Genomic DNA, 23,107 nt, shown 5'->3' on the forward strand with positions numbered 1-23,107 from the left:
TGCACAAGCTCAGAGATTTATTGACAGAGGGATGGTTGAATCGGTCATGTTCAGTTTATCTCAATTTCCCATTTTTCCAGTCTTAAACTCAGTTCTACATATTTCCGCATCAGGTTTTGATATTTTAAAGAGTTTTCGTGAAAATCCAGCACTTTAGTGCAAATTGCTCCGAATATTCACACGTTGATATGAAATCTTGCCTAATATACATATTTTGGCAAAGCAATTTCCCCTAATATAAAACATGTTTTTGTGTTATTTTCACTGTTACAGGAATTTTAGGCACACTTCACCACAGCATGGTTTGTACACATTACTTGGCTGGAGAACTGCATTGTGAATTTTGGGAAAGTGCTAATTTCTACGGATGGCTGTGTTTCAGTTTGCATATTATTTCAGAAAGTGTGATTAGAATTAGGCATGCTTGCCTTTCAATGCAACCTGAATCAAATCCCCACTGCATAGATGCAGCAGCACCCAGCTAGCACAGAAGGGGTACTACTCAGGGATTAAACCACGCTGTGTTTACAGTTGTTATGTGGTGGCATTCCTGAGTAGGATCTGGAGCGAGAGCATTATTGCTCAGGGCAGAGCACTACTGTACCAAGCTCATCCAGAAGGAACTTTTAATTCACAAAATGTTTTGCAATCCATCAGGGCAGCAGAGGATCATGATGGGACAACACTTTCGTTCAGCACATCTAAGGAATAATGATGTTATTTCTTTACACCCCAACCAGTGCAGAGCTGAGAGGGATAGAAGCCCAAATGCCCTTTCCTAGATGGTGCAATACAGGAAGCTCCTCCAGGGATCAGTGTTGTGATGGGACAGGTTTCCTTTTTTAAAATTTTTATTTATGCATTTTACATATCTTAATACATCAGTTATACAATTGCCATCGTTTATCTTACACTCCTTGACTTCCACACACATTCCTCCGTGGGGTCCTATTTAGTCCTTGTTAAGCCGTATCTCCTTAATTATCACCCCTCTTCTACTTATTTTAACTACTGCTCATATATCTAACTCCACTTGGAAGCTCATCTGATTGTTATATATTTTTTTATATTTGCCAAAGTATTCCTGCTCTTCTTTTATATCCAACTCATCTTGATTTTTTATCTTTGCAGTCAACATTGCTAGCTCCACATATTCTATTAGCTTATTCTGCCAGAATGGCAGAAAGTACATGTTCCCAAAGTTTTGGGGCTTGCTGGTCTGCGACACAAAGGCCATGATTCCTCCCCATTTTCCAGTTAGCCCCTAACCAAGCAAACAGTGAACACTGCCTAGTGAACAAATCTTTTTCTCTTTGCTGCGGGGTTGCTTTTCTTCACTCCTGGAAGCCTGATGTGATTTGGAACTGCCTGCCATGAGGTCACATAACAGGAGTGACTCCGGTTTGCTGGCGTTTTGGGAGCTGAATGACTGCAGCCCATTCCTTGAAGTCGTCTCCATTTCCCATGTGCTCTCGAATGGCTTCTCTGGGGTGAGAAAAATGGAAGACGGTATCTCCAGCTGCTGAGCTGTGACCCCAAGAACAGTATTTCCAGGAATCCCCCTCTTATCATCTAAGGGATTCCTGGGAAAACTGGACCCCGAGGACACAGTGTGGGTTGGGCTGACAGCAAGGATAGCCTTCAGTTTGTCCCTTCACATCATGCTGCAGGTTGAGCTTTACTTATGTGATGCTGCTAAGACAGGCCTCGAATGGAAGAGCTTTTTTGCTTAGGCTCAATGCTCAGTATTGCCACTTGGTGGTGCCTCTGAGGAAGCACTGGGCTGCAGTTGCATCCTGTTTTCCAAAGCATGAGCACTCCAAGAAAAAACACATCACACACCTCTTGCAACGGTGATGGGGATTTGTTATAAAAAGCATATTATCTGAATGCAGATATGAACATATAAGGTGCGCACTACGACACAAATGCTCCCCAAAGGGATGTTATTATGCAGACCACCACTTTCTGGGCAGCAACAAAGAGCTCCCTCTCTGCTTATAATATTTCCTATAAGCAGTTGTTGTCTCCAGAGTGCTCTTCATGCTTAGCCTTCAGCCCTTGCAGCCACAGTCCAGTTGAATTCTTCTGCCCCCTGGATCAATTCGGCAGAAATACCTGCCGGGGCTTCTCTAGCTCCATGCAGCTCAACCGAGGAGAGGTAAGTTTCCTTTCCGTTGCATCGTTCCTCCCTTCCCGAGCTACAGTGCTTCATCTCAGACTCACAACTGACCAGAGATGCAGCACTGCACCTTGGGCTGGGAGACATCGAAGGTCTTCTTGTTTTCATCCATCTGTCAGGCAACCTCCTCTCACAAGAGCTATAATGAGGGAAGGAAGAAAGGTGCAGAGAAGAACAACAGGATTTGGGTAGGCTGTTGGTTTGCCACCTTTCTCTACCACCAAGCAACTTTTCCCGTATCAAGTCCCCTTCTGAGAGACCCTGAGCATCTATTAGAGCACCCAAAGGATTCTGGGAGCATATTCTAGGTGTTCTTTCAGTTCATGCAGGGTGTTCGCCTACGCCTGATCAAACATTCTCTTGGAGTCAAAGCTGATACAAGGAGATTTTATGGCCTTGTGTCAGGACTTATCCACACTTAACATGCCCTCCAACAACTTAAAAGCCAAAATCCGGGATGCCACCTTCTCAGACACCATCTTCCCATTTTTTTATCGCAAGAGCACAAAGGCCACTTTGGCTGCTGTGATACCGTATGACTTTGCACGGCAGTTTCATCCCCCAAAAGTGTTTTTTTCAGGTACAGCACCCAAAAACACATTTAAATTTAAATAGGGAACGGCTGTTTTGTTAAGCAAACTGACTTCCAAACTCCTGTTTGCTAACTCCTGAGATACCTTGAGTGAGAACTCATTCGTTACATTAAGATATATCTGTCACTTTAAAAACATTACATATTTATTCATTCCAATTTCATTACAGTTCCATTATACTTAGCTTCACTTTTTCTCATAAGATAAATCAATCTCTGTAATCAGCCTTTGATCCAAAAGAGATAATTCTGTCTTTCATTCTTGTTTGTAGTAGGATCCTTAGGGGGCTATGATCCGCTTTGCCCAAGAATGGAATAACAGGAGATCAGATGTGTGATAACCTTGGTAAAATCATTAAATTCTAAAATTAACCTGCTCATTCTGATTTCTGACTGACTACAGGATGAGCTGAGACTTAGCAGAGACAGTGTTGAAAGCCTTTGCATTTTTGTCTATGGGAAAGCTCTGGCATTCTCCTGCAGCAATCCATCTGGCTGCAGTGCCAGCAGGAAGCAGGAGACTCCAGGGGAAGGATCTGGATCACTCCTAAGGCTTTGTCAACCACCGTAACACCTTCCCCAACATCCCCTTCACGGAACTGAACCACATGCAACCCAGTAGCATCAGTAGCAGCTGGTGGAGTGGAGTGGCATTGCTTACCTGGCTTCCCAACATAGAGGTCACTGCTGGTAACCAAAGGGTTTAGGGGGAGTGGGGAGGCAGAAAAGAGGTTGGTGTGGATGAAGAATCAGGAGTGTTGGGATGGTTCTGCCACTGTGCTTGCACTGTGCTGACCACCCCACTGCCTCTTGGCTACCAGCAACAACCTCCACATTGGGCAGCCAGGTAAGCAACAGCCCCTCATCCCACTAAGCCACCTGCTCCTGATGCAATCTGAGAAGGACTCAAGTGGCAAGGAATTAATGGACACTGGAATAACCTTTATGCATCACCAGAGAAGCAGTAACGTGCCTTGCTGCAGAGCAGGGATGGGGAACCTGTGCCGCCCCCTCCCCACGATGTTGTTGGACTCCAACTCTAGTATCTGATTATTGGCCATCCTGCCTGGAGTTGGAGTCAGACAACACCTGGAGTGCCACAGACTGCCCACCCCTGTTGTAAAGGAGAAAATGGGTCCCCAGCTGCGTTACACCTTGAGGAAGCACAGGGATTTCCACCGAGGGGAGTCTTCTCCCGTGAGCGAAGGACGACAGTGCGGTCTCCATACCTCCCAGCGGAGATGACCATTTGGAAAGCTCACGCTGGGGAAGGAGGTGAGCAAGACACCAAACGGTGACTTTCCCAAGCAAAAGCAAACATCCTGTGTGATCCTGACTAGGCACAAAGTATGGTAAACAGAGCATCTGTCATAACCACATCCTTCTGCTGCAGTCCAGCAGCCTCTGTCACCAGGCAGCCAGGAACAAGCACTTCACAACAACCTGACAAGAAGCAGATGGCAGCTCCAGGGGCTGCAGCTCCATCCGGCTCCTTGGCAGCCTCTCCTTCCCCTCAGCTCTAAGCACAGCCCTCAAAAATTATTCCCACCACCCCTCTCCTCCTCCTTCACCAGGCAGACACAGTACAGGGAGAGGTGTGTGCTGTGTGATAGAGAAAGGAAGGTTCTGTCGCTAACGCCAGCAGAGAGAGGGAGAGCAGGGCCCTAATCACCCTTCGAGAAGCAAGGCACTCATTTCCTCATGCTACGAATCATCTCAAAACAGGCAAAAATAGATAGATAGATAGATAGATAGATATAGATACATACAGTAGATAGACAGACAGATAGATAGATAGATAGATAGTACAGGTTTCTACTCAGTAGAAGAAAACAGCAATTCCCAAACATGAGACAATTGGTTTCTGCAGCGTTTGCCAGATGCTGGAAGACACTGCTGTATAACATGCAAGCAAAACACCTTTCATCAGGGGTCCTATGAGCTTTCTAGATGCCTGAATTTCACACCGGAATACACACTCCTGTATATGCTGATGCATTGACCTTCTCTGAAATTACTGGTGACCATTCAATATGTGCCACATCTGCATCTTTGCTTGGCTTCTGAAAAGGATCTGAGCATTTTTTCTTTCTTTTGTAGCTCTGATTCCATAGCTGGAGGAAAGGTAGGAGAGACTGGCTTACCAAGTCTTGAGATCGTCTGAAAAACTCACCAAAAACTCCCCGATCTGTAAAATCTGTGTTTCAGAAACCTTGCCAAACACAACATTATATCCAGACAGAGAATAGATTTGGGTTGGGAACCGAAAGTTATAGCCAAGTTTGGGAATGAGCCACAATGAGTCAAAGGGACAGGGAGAATGAAAGGACAAGACGTCATTGCCCAAATAGTTTCCAAAAATGATAAATCTCTGCAAACATAAAATGAAAAGCAAAAAAACCACAGTCATTTGTGGAAGGTGACACCTAGTGTTTCTTTTCATCTTCCGAACCTTTGAACCATGCCTCCACCCTAACCCATGCCAGCCATAAACCAAAGCTTGGTTAAGCATACTTTAGATAATTGATTAGAATGGGCTTAGGCATGCCTAGTTCTGTGTTGGACTGTAGCCAGTGTGTATCTACACTCAGCTGGCTCAGAGGCCAGTCCACCTCCCCAGGGAACTGTAGGAACTATAGTTCTGTCTGTGAGAAACCTAACGTAGCCAGGAACCGGTCATCAGCAAGCTACATTTCCTAGGATTGTTTATGGCAGGGTTGAGCAGTGTAACATATTGGACCAATAACATCATTACCATCATTACACTCACAATGATATCGTGACCTCACGCTCATTTTAAAAGAGAAGCAAAATTGGCTGAAACTAGATTTTGATGGACTGGCACCAGTCACAGTCTTGCTATGGACTAGCGTCCTGAGCTAGCTTGCCACCTGTGACTGTTCCTCAAGATTGGCTGTCCATTGTCCTTTGCAAGGCTTCCAATCCTCAGACGTGTGACTGCTTCCCCCAGTAGCCAATCCTGTAAGAAATGCAGAAAAGAACAGGTATCAGCCAGTGATCCCAAGAGCTACATCAAAAGGGTCAAAGGCATATCCAACTCTGAATTCCCTCGTCTGGACGTGACCTACTGGAGATATCATGGTACTAATTCCCTGCCAGTCATGGGAGAAGCAAGTATTTTTCAGGTATCGTACAGCGAGGTACAGCAATGGGAAGCCTCAACAATCCGACGCAGGAAATGACAATCTCACTTCTGTGATAAGTGCTTGACTCCCTCCATTCACAACACCGTTCACCTCTTCTTATAAGACCCCGCTACTTTCAGCGTATAAAGGAGCTGAACATGATGAACCATGCAAAACCAACCCTATCTCTTAAGATTCATTTTTTAAATATTACTATTACATTCATATCCCATCTTTTCTGCACTTTCCCGTTTTATCCTCTCAACAACCCTCTGAGGTAGGACAAGCTGAGGGAAGGCGACTGGCCCAAGGTCACCCAGCCAGCTTCCTGGCTGAGTGAGTTGAACCCTGATCCCCTACCTCCTCGTCCGACACTCTAACCACTGCACCACATTAGCCACCCATGGTAGCTGGGGACGAACAGCTCCAACCCAAACCTACACTTGCCTCGTAAGTGGGAGAGCAGAACTAATTCATGCTCAGGGCAAGATGCTGCCATTCTCTCCCTACTGTGTGCTATAGTGTACGAAACTAGCCTTGGACCTTCTGCAGAAAACTGGTTAGAGGACACAAGCTTAGCTCAAGAGTCCATCTGGTTGCCTCCCACAAAGCTGAACCCGATGTCCCTGTGAAGCTTAGAGGCTGAGCAACGTTTCTTGTTGTTTGCCCCAGTATCTGGTATAAAGTCATATATTGTCTCTGAACATGGAGGTAGCATTTAGCTGTGATGGCTGATAAACCTGCTTTCCAGCCATGATACAGTTATAAAAGCCTCTACTGCATCCAATAGGTGCAGAATCAGCCACCTCTTTAACATACAATGTAGTCAAGTCCACAGGATTTTTCATTTGCACGTGTCGACACTATTCATGCACATCTTCCATGCATACGAACAATTACATTTCACTAAATAATTAGCCTTGCTTTGCATCCTCTCCCCAACCCCCATAACTCATTTTTCTTATGCATGCGGTCAACTAATCTGTTCTGTATCACGTATATTGCATTCACCTGAGAAAACTGCACCCTATTGCACATGCTTAAGGTGATTCAAGGTCAGGTAAAGGGGTGTGGGTATGGTGGGGTGGCCATCCCAGGGGCTATGCAAAGAGGTATAACGTCGTCCAAACTAAAATGCAAGACCGAAATGCATTATGAGTTGTAATGTCTTTGGGCAGTGATGGCTGTTTTATCAGAAGAGCTTCTTCTAGTGCACATGGCCCCTTGGAGAAAAAACTGTCTTGTAACGAAAATGCTTTAATAGCAAAGAGGAATTGACCTATGCAATGTTACTCCTCTGAAGCTCTTGCTAAATGATGCCAACGCTAATAACACAAGAGGCAGGCACAGCCTCATCACTTTGAAACAAGTAGACATGGGCTAGAGATGTCAATTTCACTTCTCTGGGTTTCTTATTTTTCCAATCATAAATTAGTTCTTCACATATCTGCAGCAACTGGCATTTAAAAAAACCCTCACGATTTCCCCCCCAGTATGTTCATGGGAATTTCTCCTAATAAACACATTTCTGTATGCGTTTTTGACTTATGTACACATTTCTGCAAGCACTTTCTTCCCATATAATGTATTTTTGTATGTCATTTTTCACTAATATATCCAATTTTGTGCACACTTTCCCCTTATATATGCATTTCAATAAGCACTGTTTGGTTGTAAAACAACACTGCAAAATTCGGAGGAGTGTGAATTGCAAAAGCTGGCTGTGTTTTAGCTCTTGTATTACTTCAGAAAGTGCAAATTGAACAGATTCAGCTTTAAATGTGAACTGAACTGAATTTATTTCCCATCCCTAACATGAACCAATCAATACCTTTTAGATGTACCTGTTATCCATCTTTGGCTGTTTACATGTTAAAATGCAGCCAGGTTGTTTTTTTCAACTTTGATCAAAGCTGGTTTTGCGGGGGGAAATGCATTAAAAGGCCAAGTACAGGACTGCTTAGATAGAGAGATAGAGAGATAGATAGATGAGATAGATAGATAGATAGATAGATAGATAGATAGATAGATTATAGATAGAATATGTATAATGATGCATAAACGGCTACCCTATGTGTGTGCCAGATTTGCCGCTTCTAAAATTTCCCACAGCTGGAGTACAAAATTCCACTGAATTGGGTTCCTTGTAAATGGCACCCCATGCTATCTGAGGCCAAGCAATGGAGGGGGTGAGGTGGGTGGAGTGTTGGAGAAGGACACCTTTTTTCCAGGCCTGGAAATCCAGAGTGGCTCCAGCATCTTGTTCCTACAACAGCCATTCAGATGCCTATGTGAAGCCCACGAGCAGGACACGAGCACCACAGCAAGAAACTCTAGGACTTGTGGTGTGAGCAATTAAGGGCCATGTACCTTCCTTAGTAAGAGACCCACTTGCGCAGTAACTACAACTCCCAGAGGTCTCTAGTTCCTGTTGGCATTTCCTATAACACTGAATTACAAGTGGCAGCGTATAGTTAAAGCTATGTTTTTCCCAATAGTGATGTATGGAAGTGAGAGCTGGACTATAAAGAAGGCTGATCACCGAAGAATTGATGCTTTTGAATTATGGTGCTGGAGGAGACTCTTGAGAGTCCCATGGACTGCAAGAAGATCAAACCTCTCCATTCTGAAGGAAATCAGCCCTGAGTGCACACTGGAAGGACAGATCCTGAAGCTGAGGGTCGAATACTTTGGCCACCTCATGAGAAGAGAAGACTCCCTGGAAAAGACCCTGATGCTGGGAAAGATGGAGGGCACAAGGAGAAGGGGACGACAGAGGACGAGATGGCTGGACACTGTTCTTAAAGCTATGAACATGAGTTTGACCAAGCTGTGGGAGGCAGTGGAAGACAGGAGTGCCTAGCGTGCTCTGGTCCATGGGGTCACGAAGAGTCGGACACGACTAAATGACTAAACAACAAGTGGCAGAGTTCCCTGTGCAGGGCAGGAGTGTCAGTTCGAGGGTCTCATTCCCTCACGGACAACCCTCTGGGGTCAGTGCGCCAGTGGTGGATGGCACCACAAGGAAAAGTGGGTTGAGAAGCAGATGCAGGACCTATATGGAGGGAGAAAGAGCCAACCAGGAGCAGCAGGAGACCTGCAGCAGAAAGAGCTACAAACATCATAATTGTGAGGGACCTTTGATTCTAGAGAAAGTGAGAGCCACTGCTGCGGTGGCGGTGGCTGCTGCTATTGTTTACTAAGGCCCCTAAAAGTATTCTTGGCAGAGAGGAAGGACAAGCACCATAACATTCAGGGACATCGAGCTCCCAGGAACAGAAGGAGCCATTGCTGCAAATAGGATTTAGAGAGCACAAAATGTATACAAGTTCAGAGAACAACTAGTCCCAAGGATTGGGAGCAGTATAGAAATGGTGTTTGTTGCTCATGTGTAATGAATACCCACAGCCTGGTGCCACATCTGGTTATAAATACAAATCAAGTGGCCGGAAATGTAAGGAGCAAAGGGAGCTAAAGAAGCTAAAGGACACCAATCAATCCTCCCATTTTGTTCAAAGTAGATGTTTATGTGAGAGATGGGAGGGAGGCAGTCTGTGACACAAGGTTGTGCCGGGCCCAGATAAGTGATGCTTGGGCCCTGATCCTATCACATCCTGTCCTGCCTAACCCACAAACCGAGCCATGAACGTGACCCATGAGTCTCTCTGGAAAAACAAGAGCTCCTCATTCTCTCGCTCTCTCCCAGGCCCAAGTCAAGTTCTCAGCTACTGCTTCTGCCCCTTGGGAGGTTGAAGCCGGGGATGGGTTGTCCAGGAACTCTCATGGAATGCCGACCAGCTGAGCAGCCTGCAGTGCGTGTGGGGGAAGAGGGGGAGCATCCTCTGGGAAATAATCCCAACCCCTCGTGCTGGATGGGAAAATGAGTGAGATCCCTCTAGGCAAGTCAGTGTGTCTAACCTTTCAGCTATCCCAGGATGCTATGAGAAGACTGAAGACAGTACAGAGTCTGGAACTGTTTCTGTGGCCCCCTCTTGCTTTTTCCTGCACAAAAGAGCCTTGGGTCTGGGTAAAAGCCTGCCTGCCTGATGAGCATGTAGAGTTTCTGCTGCAACAGCAGCCTGCCAAGTGAAGAGAGAGAGCTATTTTGAAAGGTACAGAAACCGGCCTATATTGGGAGCGAGCCAAACCACAATCCCTGGTTCAGATATAATGCTAATCTAAGGAGCATGGTTTGTTTCTTCCCAGCTTTGGCAGGGTAGAATGAAGCAGATGCAATCTGCTCATATATGGTAACCTGTGGCTTACTGTGACATGCAAACAAAGCTGTTGTGGGTCTACAGCTGATGCCAAAGGCAGCTGGTGGTAGCATAGGAAGAGGCTACTGGATCAGGCCAGTGTCTCATCTAGTCCTTCTTCCAGTGGTCATTCAGAGACCTATGGGAAGCCCAAAAGCAGGACCAGCACTCTCCACTCCCACAGTTTCCAGCAACTGGTATTCAAAGGCTACTGTCTCCAACAGTGGAGGCAGAACATAACCATCAGAGTAGACTTCTCCATGAATTTGTGTCATCCTCTTATACAGCCACCATGGCCATTTTTGTTCTGTTCACATGGGAAATCCAAGCCTGGTTTCTATGTAGCACACAGAGCCTGACAATTAAGGTTTTTTTTTATCTCAGTTGCCTCTGCAACAACTGCCACGTTACATGGGATAATTGGTCACCCTTTGTATCAGCACATAGAGAATTTAGGCTCCAAGGATGAGTCTTTAGCTACATAGCCAATACCTTTCCTTTACTTAGTAGAACTTAAGCATTGCAGAAAAGAATATAAATAAGGTTAACAACATTATAAAAGGCAAGTTAAGATTACAAATCTAAAATATTGATTATTAATGAAGAGCTAAAAAACCCCCACCCCTAATTAAACCATAATTACCAGAATCAACAAGCAAAAGTTGATACGCACCTCCCAAAGTCAGAGTGAGAGATGCTTCAAGGAAGAGACATTTATATCCAATTTTCCCTTTGAATAAGATTTTCCCCACCCCAAACTTTCTCAATTATCAAAGAAAAACAAGACTACATTCCACAAAGGACCCAACTACATAAAAGGATATGACAGATCAAATACTGAAATACATCCATTGCGACTTCTGCAATAATTTTGACTAAACATAGACTACTACCATGAAAGCAAAATAGTTTTAGCAACATCTAGTAAAACTACATCAAATACAAACAACTGCTAATTTTTAAAAAGTGTATCTGGATAGAAGTTACCCAGACACATTATCTGACTTATACAATAATGTGCCTGGTCCACATCTGAGCATACTAAAAGTATCAGTGTTAAAAAGGGCACTCACTGTGAACACAACTTGTTTAACTAATGAATTGTTTAACTTGTTTAATATGAATTAAAGGTAAAGGGACCCCTGAACATTAAGTCCAGTCGCGGACGACTCTGGGGTTGCGGCGCTCATCTCGCTTTACTGGCCAAGGGAGCCGGCGTTTGTCCGCAGACAGCTTCCAGGTTGTGTGGCCAGCATGACTAAGCCGCTTCCGGCGAACCAGAGCAGCGCACAGAAACACTGTTTACCATCTAGCCAGAGCAGTACCCCTACTTGTACTTTGATGTGCTTTCGAACTGCTAGGTTGGCAGGAGCAGGGATTGAGCAACGGGAGCTCACCCCGTCACGAGGATTTGAACCGCTGACCTTCTGATAGGCAAGCCCTAGGCTCTGTGGTTTATACCACAGCGCCACCCGCGTCCCTTTATAAAGATGAATTAAGTTAGGCCAATTTAAGGCTTTCATATTATAACAGGATACATAGGGATATCGGTTCAAGATGAGGAATGAGGACTAGTGATATACCATATTATAACAGGATACATAGGGATATCGGTTCAAGATGAGGAATGAGGACTAGTCTAAAATGCAAGTCTGGCTTGTCGCAAAAACAGAAAGATGCTCTTTATTCCCATTGTAACAAATTTAATTGTGCTGCACTGGGGTAAAGAAAATCAGCTATAAGGCCTGTACCAATGTCTCTGAAAGCAGCAAAAATGGGTGCAGAAGAGGGAATATTTGCCACACCATCTGAATTGGCAGCCTTCATTGCCTCTTGTGGAAGTGAATTCCATTGCCTGGAGATTGTACATTGTTTTGTGCTCAATTACACTCAATGAGCATCCTTCAGACCTCTGCTCTTTGGGGCTTGGGGCTGGCTTCACGCATTACATTTTTGTACTTGGGCACAGACCCATAAGCACAAAATAATGAGGCGTGTATCCCGCCAAGTATGAGAGGCGTGTGAATGGAAAATTATTATTAAGTGAAAGACTCAGTAGCAAGAACCAGGAAAGTAATGGGACCCCACACTCAAATCTTTTAAAGGGGCCACTTTCTGGATTTCACACACAGGCTTGATGGGGTCCATGTGTCTTCTGTACTCTCATGACGACACCCAAGTACAAAACGTACCATGTGAAGCCACCGTACAAAGTGTGGGGTGGGGGTTTGGGGAGTAGAGGGAAATAGAAGGGCAGAGAGCACTGTTTATCAGAGCTCCTCCTTTACCCCAAGGCTTTGGTTTTCAAATCAAACACTTATGAGAAAACAAAGCGAGATCCCAATCTAGTCCCATAGTTGCAGGCTGATTAACCCTGAGTTCAAGCCCAGGCCCCCACTTTGCCTATAAATAGCTCTGCCTTTTCCTTTCCCATCCTCCCGGCAGGGGCTGCGAAATGCCTGCCCTTTTATGGTAAAAATGGAAGATTCCTAGAGCTGAGCAGTCCAGATCTCCCATGTTGGGGCTCAGCCAAGGGGCTCAGGGGGGATGCAGTGCTGGGTCTCACAAGCTGCTGCTGCTGCTGCTTCTCAGCATGTTCTTGGCTGGGATAAATCACAATGCCAAGAACAAAGCACAGGTTTTCAGGACCTTAGAGAAGAGGGTTGGTGGAATTCAGGCGTTTTGGAAGTTGTGGTTAGGAAACGTTTGGTGCTGTCTTCCTCCGCTCTCTCATGTTCCCTCTCCCCTTCAGGGACCAGACATTTTGTTCTGGCTCCGTGCTTGAAAGCTGGATTCTCCCAGTAAAGGATCAAAGGCACCTCATCCTCTGCGGTTTTTGAACTATATGGCCAAATCAGGGCCAAATAAAGTGAATTTGTACATGATGTTCATGGAATACATGAACATGTGTAAATATATCAAGGATACAACAAGGCGCACGATGAATGATTCAGGTTTGTGATTGTGCAGTTATCTTCATGGTTATTTAAAATGCATATAGTTCTTATGTGTGGGGTTTTTTCCAATGCTCTTTAAGAAATTTTCATTTATATAGCAATGATACAAAAAAAGGCATCCCATTATGAACAAAAGGGACATTTGCTAGTGTGATTTTTTATTATTATTAAAGAAGAGTCTTAATGCATTTGGCAATCTTTGCACACATGGCATTCAAACATGTATTGTATGTGTGCTTTAAGATGAAAACCCTGAGAGAAATCCACATCCCAATTTTCAATTTGCAGGCTTGGATTTAAACTACAAAATGCAAATTCTAATCATTAAACTTTCATGTCTCTATTTTCCATTTTAGAGGATGGCGTTCATCGTTTAGCATGTATATAAAGGGTGAGGAAGAGATGAAATCTTGGTGACAGCCATTAAGCGTTAACCCACCCCCTGTAATGGAGTGTTGGAATTCAACTATAAGATTTCTAATTTTAATTTGTTAAATACATCACCATATACAGAAGTCCAATACTATACCAGTATCAGTTTCTATGATGGCTACATAGATACCAGCCAGCTCCTAGGAGCCGAGGTAGTTTTGGCCCCTAGTGGCTTTCTTCTTGTTGTTTGTTTTTGAAGGGGCTGGCCTCCTCAGTCTTCAGAGGGTGTTTGGCTCTGCCCCCTGGCTCATTGTAACGTCACATGCATAACATCAGGAAATCGCATCAGACCCCCTCAATCAACTTGAGAAGATGGCACCTCTGCTTACACACATATATAAACTGGTATGCAGATGTGGCATAAACCAAGTGGCTTTCATGACTGTGCATATTTCTACACTTTTCTGAAAACTGTGAGTGCAAGAGGAATAATAGCATGAGTCAGGATTGTTGTTTGGTACTGGGATGGCAGACCCTCCAAGTGTCGCTATTTTCCAGGGACAATCCTGGATTTACAAAAGTCGTCTGTTTCTGATTTGATCCTGGAATGTCCCACTTTTCCTTAGGATGTCCCTATTTTCATTGGAGAGATATTGCAGGTTATGGCAGGACCTCCCCATTTTCAACAGTATGGACTTATCCGACCCTGAGCCATCTGAAGGCTCAGATGGCTTCCCTGTATAGGGAAGTTTTCTAAAAAATGTTTAATGTTTTATTATGTTTTAATATATGTTGGAAGCTGCCCAGAGTGACCAGGGAAACCTAGTCAAATGGGTGGGGTATAATAATAATAATAATAATAATAATAATAATAATAATAGGATGTCCCTATTTTCATCGGAGAAATGTTGGAGGGTATGGGATGGTATCAACTTTGGGCAAGGCCTGCACAGAACACGAAAGTTCTTTGCCCAGAGGGATGGCAATCTACATCAGTTTATTTTAGGAGATGCAGTTACTTGGTGCTCTCCAGTGAATGGCCCGGCATGCTTATGGGCGCATGCCTCCCCTTCAGACTTCTGGCATCCACTAGATAACACAGAGTGAGCCCACTGAAACACATCTGGGCCATAAAGTGTGATGTGGCCTTGAGCTGCCAGGAGGCTTGGGCCCAGACGCTGTCCATTTCATTCCAGAACAACATTGCACAAACCTCGAGAATGCTTATGCTTGGAACAGAGTCAGTGCTGAGTCACAGCTGCTCTTCTTCCTCTTGCTTTCAGAAGCAGATTAAAGGATGCTTCCAGGCAGGGGTTTAATATTACAAACAGGCTGTTCAGATATCTTTAAAAAACACACACAAAAACACCACCCAGGGAAACTGGCAACAGTTTTTTTTTTAAAAAAAAAAACCTTAAAAACTGTATTGGGGAAATGTTTGCATTTCTTTTAAAATGTGTTGTATCGATGTACACCATTATGACGTTTTACGATATGGTGGTATGTAAATGCTTTTGTAAATATAAATAAATCTTGATTAAATGAGGATAACATATGGGCCGACATAATTATGTGGACACCGAGGGAAAACATGCATGCATGAGGACCGTTGATCCCACAATAAAACACCCACCTGGAAGCATTCAAAAGGAAAATGGGCACATGGTGGCAAAAGAGCAATTGGAAACCTGTCAACTGCCCCAGATTTTGTGTTCATCTGACCTACAGAGCTTATCGACAATGGCTCTTTTGTGTTGGTTCATGTACCCTCATTTATGAGCTCATTGTCCATGCCTATTGTTCTTCACAGGGCTAGAGGAAATGCAAGGGGTCTAGTTCAAGGTAGTACATGTCAGCTGTGTCAGGGCAACTGGGCTACTCAAGAAGGTAGCAAAGAGGTCCTGGTAAAAAGGACAAAAAACGACATAGCACGATGTTGGTCTCATTCATGTGGGAGGGCAACTCTTTTCTCATAAGGTGAAAGTGAACATTACATGCAAATTTGTGTAAGGAAACCCTGATGACCACTTTTGTTAGAAAAGTCAGGAGCAGGTGTTTTGGAGTGGAGAAGTCAAAGGCAGAGGAGGTGCTTTCCCCTTTCCCCATTGCAGCTCCTACCCCACAAGCTGCTTAGTCCCACACAGAATTCAAGGCTCATGTTTGCGAGCCACCGGGAAGCCATGGGAATGAAGAATGGGCTGGATGCTGGTGACGGCTGCAGCAGCAGGAAAGCAGCTGGTGGGGAAATGGTCAAGTACCTCCCATCTCCTGCTGTGTTTATGTTGCAAATCAACCCCTCCTGGACAACCCTACAAGGAGCTGCAGTTGGGTTTAAGTGCACACCTTTGTCGGTAACATGTAGTTTCAGCCCTTAGAAAATCCTGTTTGTGCTTCTCTGAAACTGCCCTTAGTTACATTCTGCAATGCAAATGGGGGCAGCACAGGAGAGGATTAGCTGCTGGTTCTGGAAAAGCCAAGGCCCCCCACCCCCACGAGCAATGAAGTTTGTTCCCAAGAGCAATATAGATTTCCAGCAGATAGCGTAGCTCAGAACAAAATGTGCTCTCCGTGACACAGACAGCTCCTTCCTGCATCATCTTCCCAGGCCTTTGTCTCATCTCAACCTTTTCCATATTCTAGAGTCTCCCCATCCCACATAAATTTTCTTCCCTCCTTCTCAGTCTTTCCCAACTAGCTTTACACCACATCTTTCAGCTTCCCAGTTTGCTGCTCGTTCTCCCTTTCCATACTTTCAGAAATACCCCAATGATCTTAATCTTTTCTTAACTGTTTCAGCCCAATTCAGTCGGCAGAAGATGCTGGTAAAAAGTCTGTTTTCTAGGAATTGCTGCTTTAAGGCAAAAAAGAAAAAAGGAAAAGCTATTTTTGCACGTATTGCAGGGATAGGGAACCTGGTGCCCTCTACCTCTTGTTGGATTCCAGCTACTATCAGCCCCAGCCAGCATGGCCAATGGTCAGGGATGATGGGAGCTGGAGTACTAGCTATTTTACTTTGGCACCTGAGTACAAACTCTCATCCCCACCCCTTACTAACAGCAACAATGCAACAATGTTCAATAATGAGCAATGTCCTGTCCTTTAATAAGCTGCCTGAGGTGGCCACCTCACTCTGCCTAATGGTAGGGCTGGCCCCAGGGCACCCAGTGTTTGCTGGGATGTAACTGCTATGCAACTCAGTAAAAAAATATAAAAAATAAGCCAAAAGTCAAACAAGACTGCAATAGCAGAAAGAGTTTCAGTTCTGGGGCATGTGAACTGCTAGGTCTGGGAGTGACACCTCTTGATCTGTTTACACATTACATTCCTAGGACAGAGGAAATGGTCTGCAGGATTCCTTCCCAAGGGAGACACAGTCACGTCACTAGGCCCGTTAGAGGAGACTGATCTCTTTTTACTGGCGACGTCCATCTGTTGCGAAGCATTTGAAGAAAAGAGAAGGGAATGCAAAGGGGAAGTCCCCAGAGTGACATCTGAAATGGTGATAAAGTCCATGACTCTTTGTTTCCTGCATATGGAAAGATTATGTGTGCCAAGCCTTGATATAAAGGGAGACCACCAGCACTCTCCACTATTTGGGAGGGCAGCTCCCCATCAAATACTTCCCCTTCTTTTTATATTTCTGACAATTGTGTAAATTGAAGCATATGAAGTAGGGCCAGGATTGTACCCACTGCCTCTGCTCAGAACCTCCACATGTTTATTTATTGATAGGTCCTCTTTTCCCAGGACACGTCCTACTTTTTCATGGGTAGAGTCATCATAGCGATACATAGTTAAAAGTAAAGGTAAAGGGACCCCTGACCATTAGGTCCAGTCGTGGCCGACTCTGGGGTTGCAGTGCTCATCTCACTTTATTGGCCGAGGGCACTGGCGTACAGCTTCCGGGTCATGTGGCCAGCATGACTAAGCCGCTTCTGGCGAACCAGAGCAGTGCACGGAAACGCCATTTACCTTCCTGCAGGAACAGTACCTATTTATCTACTTGTACTTTGACATGCTTTCGAACTGCTAGGTTGGCAGGAGCAGGGACCGATCAACGGGAGCTCACCCTGTCACGGGGATTCGAACCGCTGACCTTCTGATTGGCAAGTCCTAGGCTCTGTGGTTTAACCCACAGCGTCACCCGCATCCCGCATAGTTAAAAGTAAAAGTCTACAAATGTCCCTTCTTTTTTGATCTTCGAAATATGGCAACCTTATTAACCATTTTAAAAATTCAAAGCAGTTTATAATAATACTTATACTAGGGGCTGCTGCCTCTGCTCACACTGCTTGCCCATCTTGCCTGCCCCAGCATTTTAAAACCACCATTTTAAAACCAGCCTTCACTTTTGCACCACTCCCTCACCATGACTTCATATAAATCCAATAATGTGATGAAGCACTAGAAATCCTCCAGTGGGAGCTGCACTAATAGACCCTGATCATTTTTATGCATGTAGGAAGATATAATAAAAACATGTAAAAAAAATAACCATCAACTAACTAATAGAGAAAGTTGTTTTCTAAATTGCCTGCATAAGCGTGGCAGCACAGAAGAGCTTTCAACAGACGTTTAAAGGTTGAAACAGAAGGTACCTGCTGAATCTCTGTTGGCAGAGCATTCCACAAGATGGGGCTAATCACACAAAAGGCTCTGTTTCATGATGACGTCCAATGAGCCTCACCAACCCAGGGGACAACCAGCAACACTCTGTGGATTATCTCAGTGATCAAACTGGGATATAAGGATTTAGGTGCTCTCTAAGGTACCCTGGGCCCAAGTTGTTCAGGTCTTTGTAAATGAATACAAGGACTTTGAACCTGTCTTGGTAATCTCTGTTATTAGTAATCTCTGTGAACAGATCCTGTGAACAACTTGCATGTATGTAGACTTGCTCTGCATAATTGGGAACCCTGCAAAAAAGGAAGAGAGAGAAAGAGACCCCTATGCACATCCAACTTGTTCACTTCAGGACTCTGTGCATACCTTTCCTTATTTTAAACCAAAATTCATTTGACTATAACCACAGCAGATGGCTCTTTGTTCAAAATGGCCGCAGAACAGATTGGTTCTCCAAGCTCTCCACCAAGGTTCTTATTTTGAAGATTTAAAGCACAGTTGTATGTGTGCTTGCATGAAAGCCCACCCCACTGTGTTTATTAGGATTTACTCCCTTGTGAGTATTCTTAGAATTGAAATCTTAATCTGGCAATCCTACCTGTACACACACGAGAGAGAGAGAGAGCTTTGTTATTATATTAGTCTGTTCATAAAATGCTGGTGGTAAGTACATGCAAGTACATAAGCATTTACAGGAACACAAATAATTACTCAAATTTAGCTGGATTATGAAGTCATAGTTCACTCTTGGTGATGTCATAACTCACCACTGTTGGTTTACTGGGTGAGACGGCTAATTACAATGAACACACTGATAATAACTGTGTGTGAGAGAGAGGGGGGGGGAGAGGGGAGAGGAGAGAGGCCCTATACCAGGCTTCCTCAACCTCGGCCCTCCAGATGTTTTTGGCCTACAACTCCCATGATCCCAAGCTAGCAGGACCAGTGGTTGTAGTCTCAAAACACCTGGAGGGCTGAGGTTGAGGAAGCCTGCCCTATACCATGACATACTCAGACTATTGACCCATCTAACTCAGTATTGTCTACACCAGTGGTCTCCAGCTTTTCCAGACCCAGGGCCCACCATTAACCCAAATATATATTTCTTGTTTTTAAATATATATATATTTGTATGGTAGTGGTGCTGCTCTTGTGACCCACCTTAGATCAGGCTGTAATCTGGTAGTGGCTTCCAACCTGCCAGTTGAATGGTTCACATTGATTGGCAGCAAGTCTCCAGGGTTTCAGACAGGGAAGCTTTCCCAGCCCTATCTAAAGATGCCAAGGATTGAGCCTGGGACCTTTTGTGTACAAAGCATCTCCTCTACTACCATTCTATGGCCCTTCCTGCATATACCCTCCAACATTTCACAAGTGAAAATACTTGGAATCATGCTCCTATTCTCATACCAAGATCGCTGCCTGAGCTGCCTTCTCCTCTCACCCCCTACGCATCACTTTCCCTCTACCTGCTGTAGAGGGAAATTGACTATTAGTAGTTTCCTTATATAATGTCTAGTTGAACATTTAATCTCAGAATGGATCTTGTTATACGCATCACAGAAGAGCTGCAATATGGACAAATTCAGCAGCAATTGGATAGACAATTAAGGCAAGGGAATGAAAGAGGTTGGAGCAGTGTTGCTGACACCATGGGCCGGCAAGTTACTGGTACATGTATGTGCACTAGAGTCAACGTATATTTGCCCTCCTTCCTTTAGAGATTCAATTTCTAGGGGACTCAGGTAGGCGGTTGAACCCCAATAACCACCATGCACATGTGTATACATTGTCAAGAAAAAGGCATTCTCCTACATATCCCCACAAGACTCAAATGGGAGGTGGTGTTTTACCAGGGGCAAAGTTCAGAAACTGGAGTAGTTGGAGGTACAAGATTGATTATTTGCCTACTATTATAATCCCCCTTTAGCTTGGCCTCTGCAGTAGGAGCTAAAATGCAACAAAAATGAGAATCCCAAAAAGGAACTGGAAGTAGAAGCAAAAAAATCCAGTGGAATAGTTGAAAGATATATTTATTGATCCAATGCTTTTCGGACCTTACCGGTCCTACTTTAGGGAAATCTAAAATCAATTTTAAAAATATTTTACATTACAAAACCAATCTGAGATTTCCCAGGAGAAGGACCAGGAGGGACCAAAAATGCATTGGATCAGCTTGTTTGACTTTTGACTACCTTGTTGCTTTTTTTTTGCTTCTACTTCAAGTTCCCACTTCAGAATTAGCTATGCTCAAAAGAGGCCTGTGGATTTGGACACGACTACAGCAAAAATTCTAGATCAAAGTTCTAATTTGGTTTGAATGGTGAATGGAATCTATTCCTTTTTTAAAAAAATGAAAACGCCACTGATGGAGGCATGTTCCCTAAATACACATTCCACTGATGCCCCAGAATGCTCTTTCCTCTCATCACTATCGCTTTGTGCTCAGAAGACAGGGGAAGGGGGTGGGAGAAAAAGAGGAGGAAAGGGAGAAGAGGAAATGTATAATTCTGATAATCAAAACACTTCCTTTAATGGGCAGTAGGCAAAGCAAAACTGAGCTTTGCTGAGTGCTGGCTTACCCATTTTCCCCCAGGCTCTGCTGACACTGTTAAATATGGGAAGAAGTAGAGAAGGACACCCCCCTCCCATAATGACCATAAATAGATGACGGAATGAAAATGGGAGTTGCTGGAGCAAAATGTTAGTGGTGGCTCATATGATATGCTGACTGTTTTGTGCAGTTTCATGAGAGTGAAGTTCTCTTTAAAAGGACAATATCTTTATGGGATTTCAGTAGGTGAATTACTAGAAATGCAGGCTATTTCCTCATTGTCTATAAGAATCCTTTAACTGCCCAGGGCTGTCTTCTGCTAAGATCCCTAGACAGCAGAACAGACTGCATAGAGGGCCCCTGCTCCAAGAGAAGACCATGCCAATGCTATCAGAATTGACTTGTACTCACAGCATTTAATCAAAACCCAAAGGGTGTGCTGTAATAGCACCCAAGGCAAAAATTCATATGGACAAAAACTGCAAAGCAACCTGGTGATGAGCAGTTGCAGGAGTTTGCCTGCGTCACATCCCCAGCAGCATCCCATAAAAACAACAGTGTGATTCCAAGGAGGTCCTCTCTCTCTCTCTCTCTCTCTCCTCGCCTCCAAAGTACGAAAGGCTTGTGTGGAAGTATGGAAGTATTGGCAACTGGTTGGCCACTGTGAGAACGGAGTGGATTGGCCCTTTGCCTGATCCAGCAAAGCACTTATGTTCTGAAGACTTATAAATTCTTGAGTTTCTCCCATAGAAATTATCCTGTTCTCCAGCCTTACTTCAGTACATTTTCTTAGAATTAAATCTGTCAGTGTGACACTGGACATTTTACAGGTCTGCTGCTCCAAAGAGGCTCCTAAAATGATCCACCCTCCTCCTCCCCTTCTTCTCCCCCATTGACACATGAGCCCTCTGATTTATATGAATTTGAGAATGAAAAGCAGAGCAGAGAGACTTGTAATCTGAATGAGTATTCTTAAATAGTTTTTTGATTCATGTTATGAAGCAATTTAGGCAAAATGTGTAACGAAAACACTATAAGCCTAACGTGGAAAAATAATCGGAAAGGTGGCAGACAGATAGAGAGATAATAGAATGGCTGTGGAAAATAATATGATAGAGCAACATTTCTGAGTCCACTATTATGGTCCCCACTTACTTTGGACAATACCAGTATCTAAAATATCACACAGTGTCCACATCATCCATTTAAAATATCTGAGGCCACTTTGACGCTCATGGCTTCCCCCCAAGATTTCTGGGAGCTGTAGTTTAAGGGTGTTGAGAGTTGTTAGGAGTCTCATCACCCTTAACAACCTACAGTTCCCAGGATTCTTTGGTGGAAGCCATGACAGTCAAAGAGGAACAGAGTGCTGAATGGTGTGGATGTGATCAAATATTTCCATATAGCCATGAAGAGCTATGGAAAGTAGATATGTGTTTGCATGTAGTAAAACCAAGTTGCACTGTCTGCCAGAAACACATGTGCACACAGCAGGCATATGGCACACACCATACGTACGTTCATTAACACTGCCTGTTACTTTCTGATTAACACACATTGAAGCACATTAACACTCGGTTATCAATTTGGGGCTGGGTAGACTGCATGCCTGGGCACCCTTCTAATTCTTGGAATAGCCAAGCTAGCTTCCTGATGAGATGACAGCCTGGGTGACGGGCCATTAAGGGGAACAAAGGAAGAGGCTTTGTGTGAGAAGACAAACTTCAACTTGCAGGTGGTTAGAAGGACAAAGGCAGAGTTGAGAGTGGAGAGTTGAGTGATGTGAGCTAGAAGCTAGGAGCTGGAAAGAAGCAGGTGGAAACCAGAAACAGAGACATGCTTGATTTCTGCTTGAATCCAAAGCTGTGGCTATGGGTGAAGTAAGACCTTCTTGGGGTGTTGATGCTGTGAACCCCTCTATTGTAGGTTTAGGTTGAATATATGTGTAAATAAACCATATATCATAAAGATACCACAGTCTCCACTGTCCCTCATTCCAAAGGAAACATGAACCCCAGGTAAGCGCCTGGAACCCCTGGAATCTTGCACCGTTCAGAGATTGGGGTGATGCGCAACAACTCTGTAGACAATGGGAGAATGGGATGAGACTTGCTGCCTATGCTGTGCCCCCAACACACACTCAGTGTAACTTGTGAAAGAGCCTGTGTGTGTACAACTGTGCAGGCCCAGGTTCTGTACATGCATTTGGGAACCCTGCCTTGCCTGATGAGCTCCATGTGTAGGCTCTTTCACAAGCCATGAATATGGGCTCAGGGTAACCAACCTAGTACCCTCCCAATGTGGACTGCAGCTCCTGTCATCCCTGACCACTGGCTATGCTTTTCAGGACTGATGAGAGTTGTAGTCTGAAACATCTGGAGGTCACCACTTTGGCCACCCCAATTGGCAGTGGAAGTGAAGACGT

At 44.4% G+C, this 23,107-nt stretch overlaps 1 long non-coding RNA gene across 2 annotated transcripts in view; it reads right to left on the bottom strand.

The window, feature by feature from the left end:
* Window positions 1–23,107, bottom strand: part of LOC308472416 — a 27,523-nt gene continuing 4,416 nt past the window's right edge. For both annotated transcript variants that reach the window (XR_013983470.1, XR_013983471.1), the window contains one exon: window positions 1–5,754. This is a non-coding gene — a long non-coding RNA (uncharacterized lncRNA). The remainder of the gene's footprint in view (window positions 5,755–23,107) is intronic.

Source organism: Podarcis pityusensis (assembly GCF_964106645.2).
Source record: "Podarcis pityusensis genome assembly, chromosome: 2".
Classification (NCBI taxonomy): Eukaryota; Metazoa; Chordata; class Lepidosauria; order Squamata; family Lacertidae; genus Podarcis; species Podarcis pityusensis.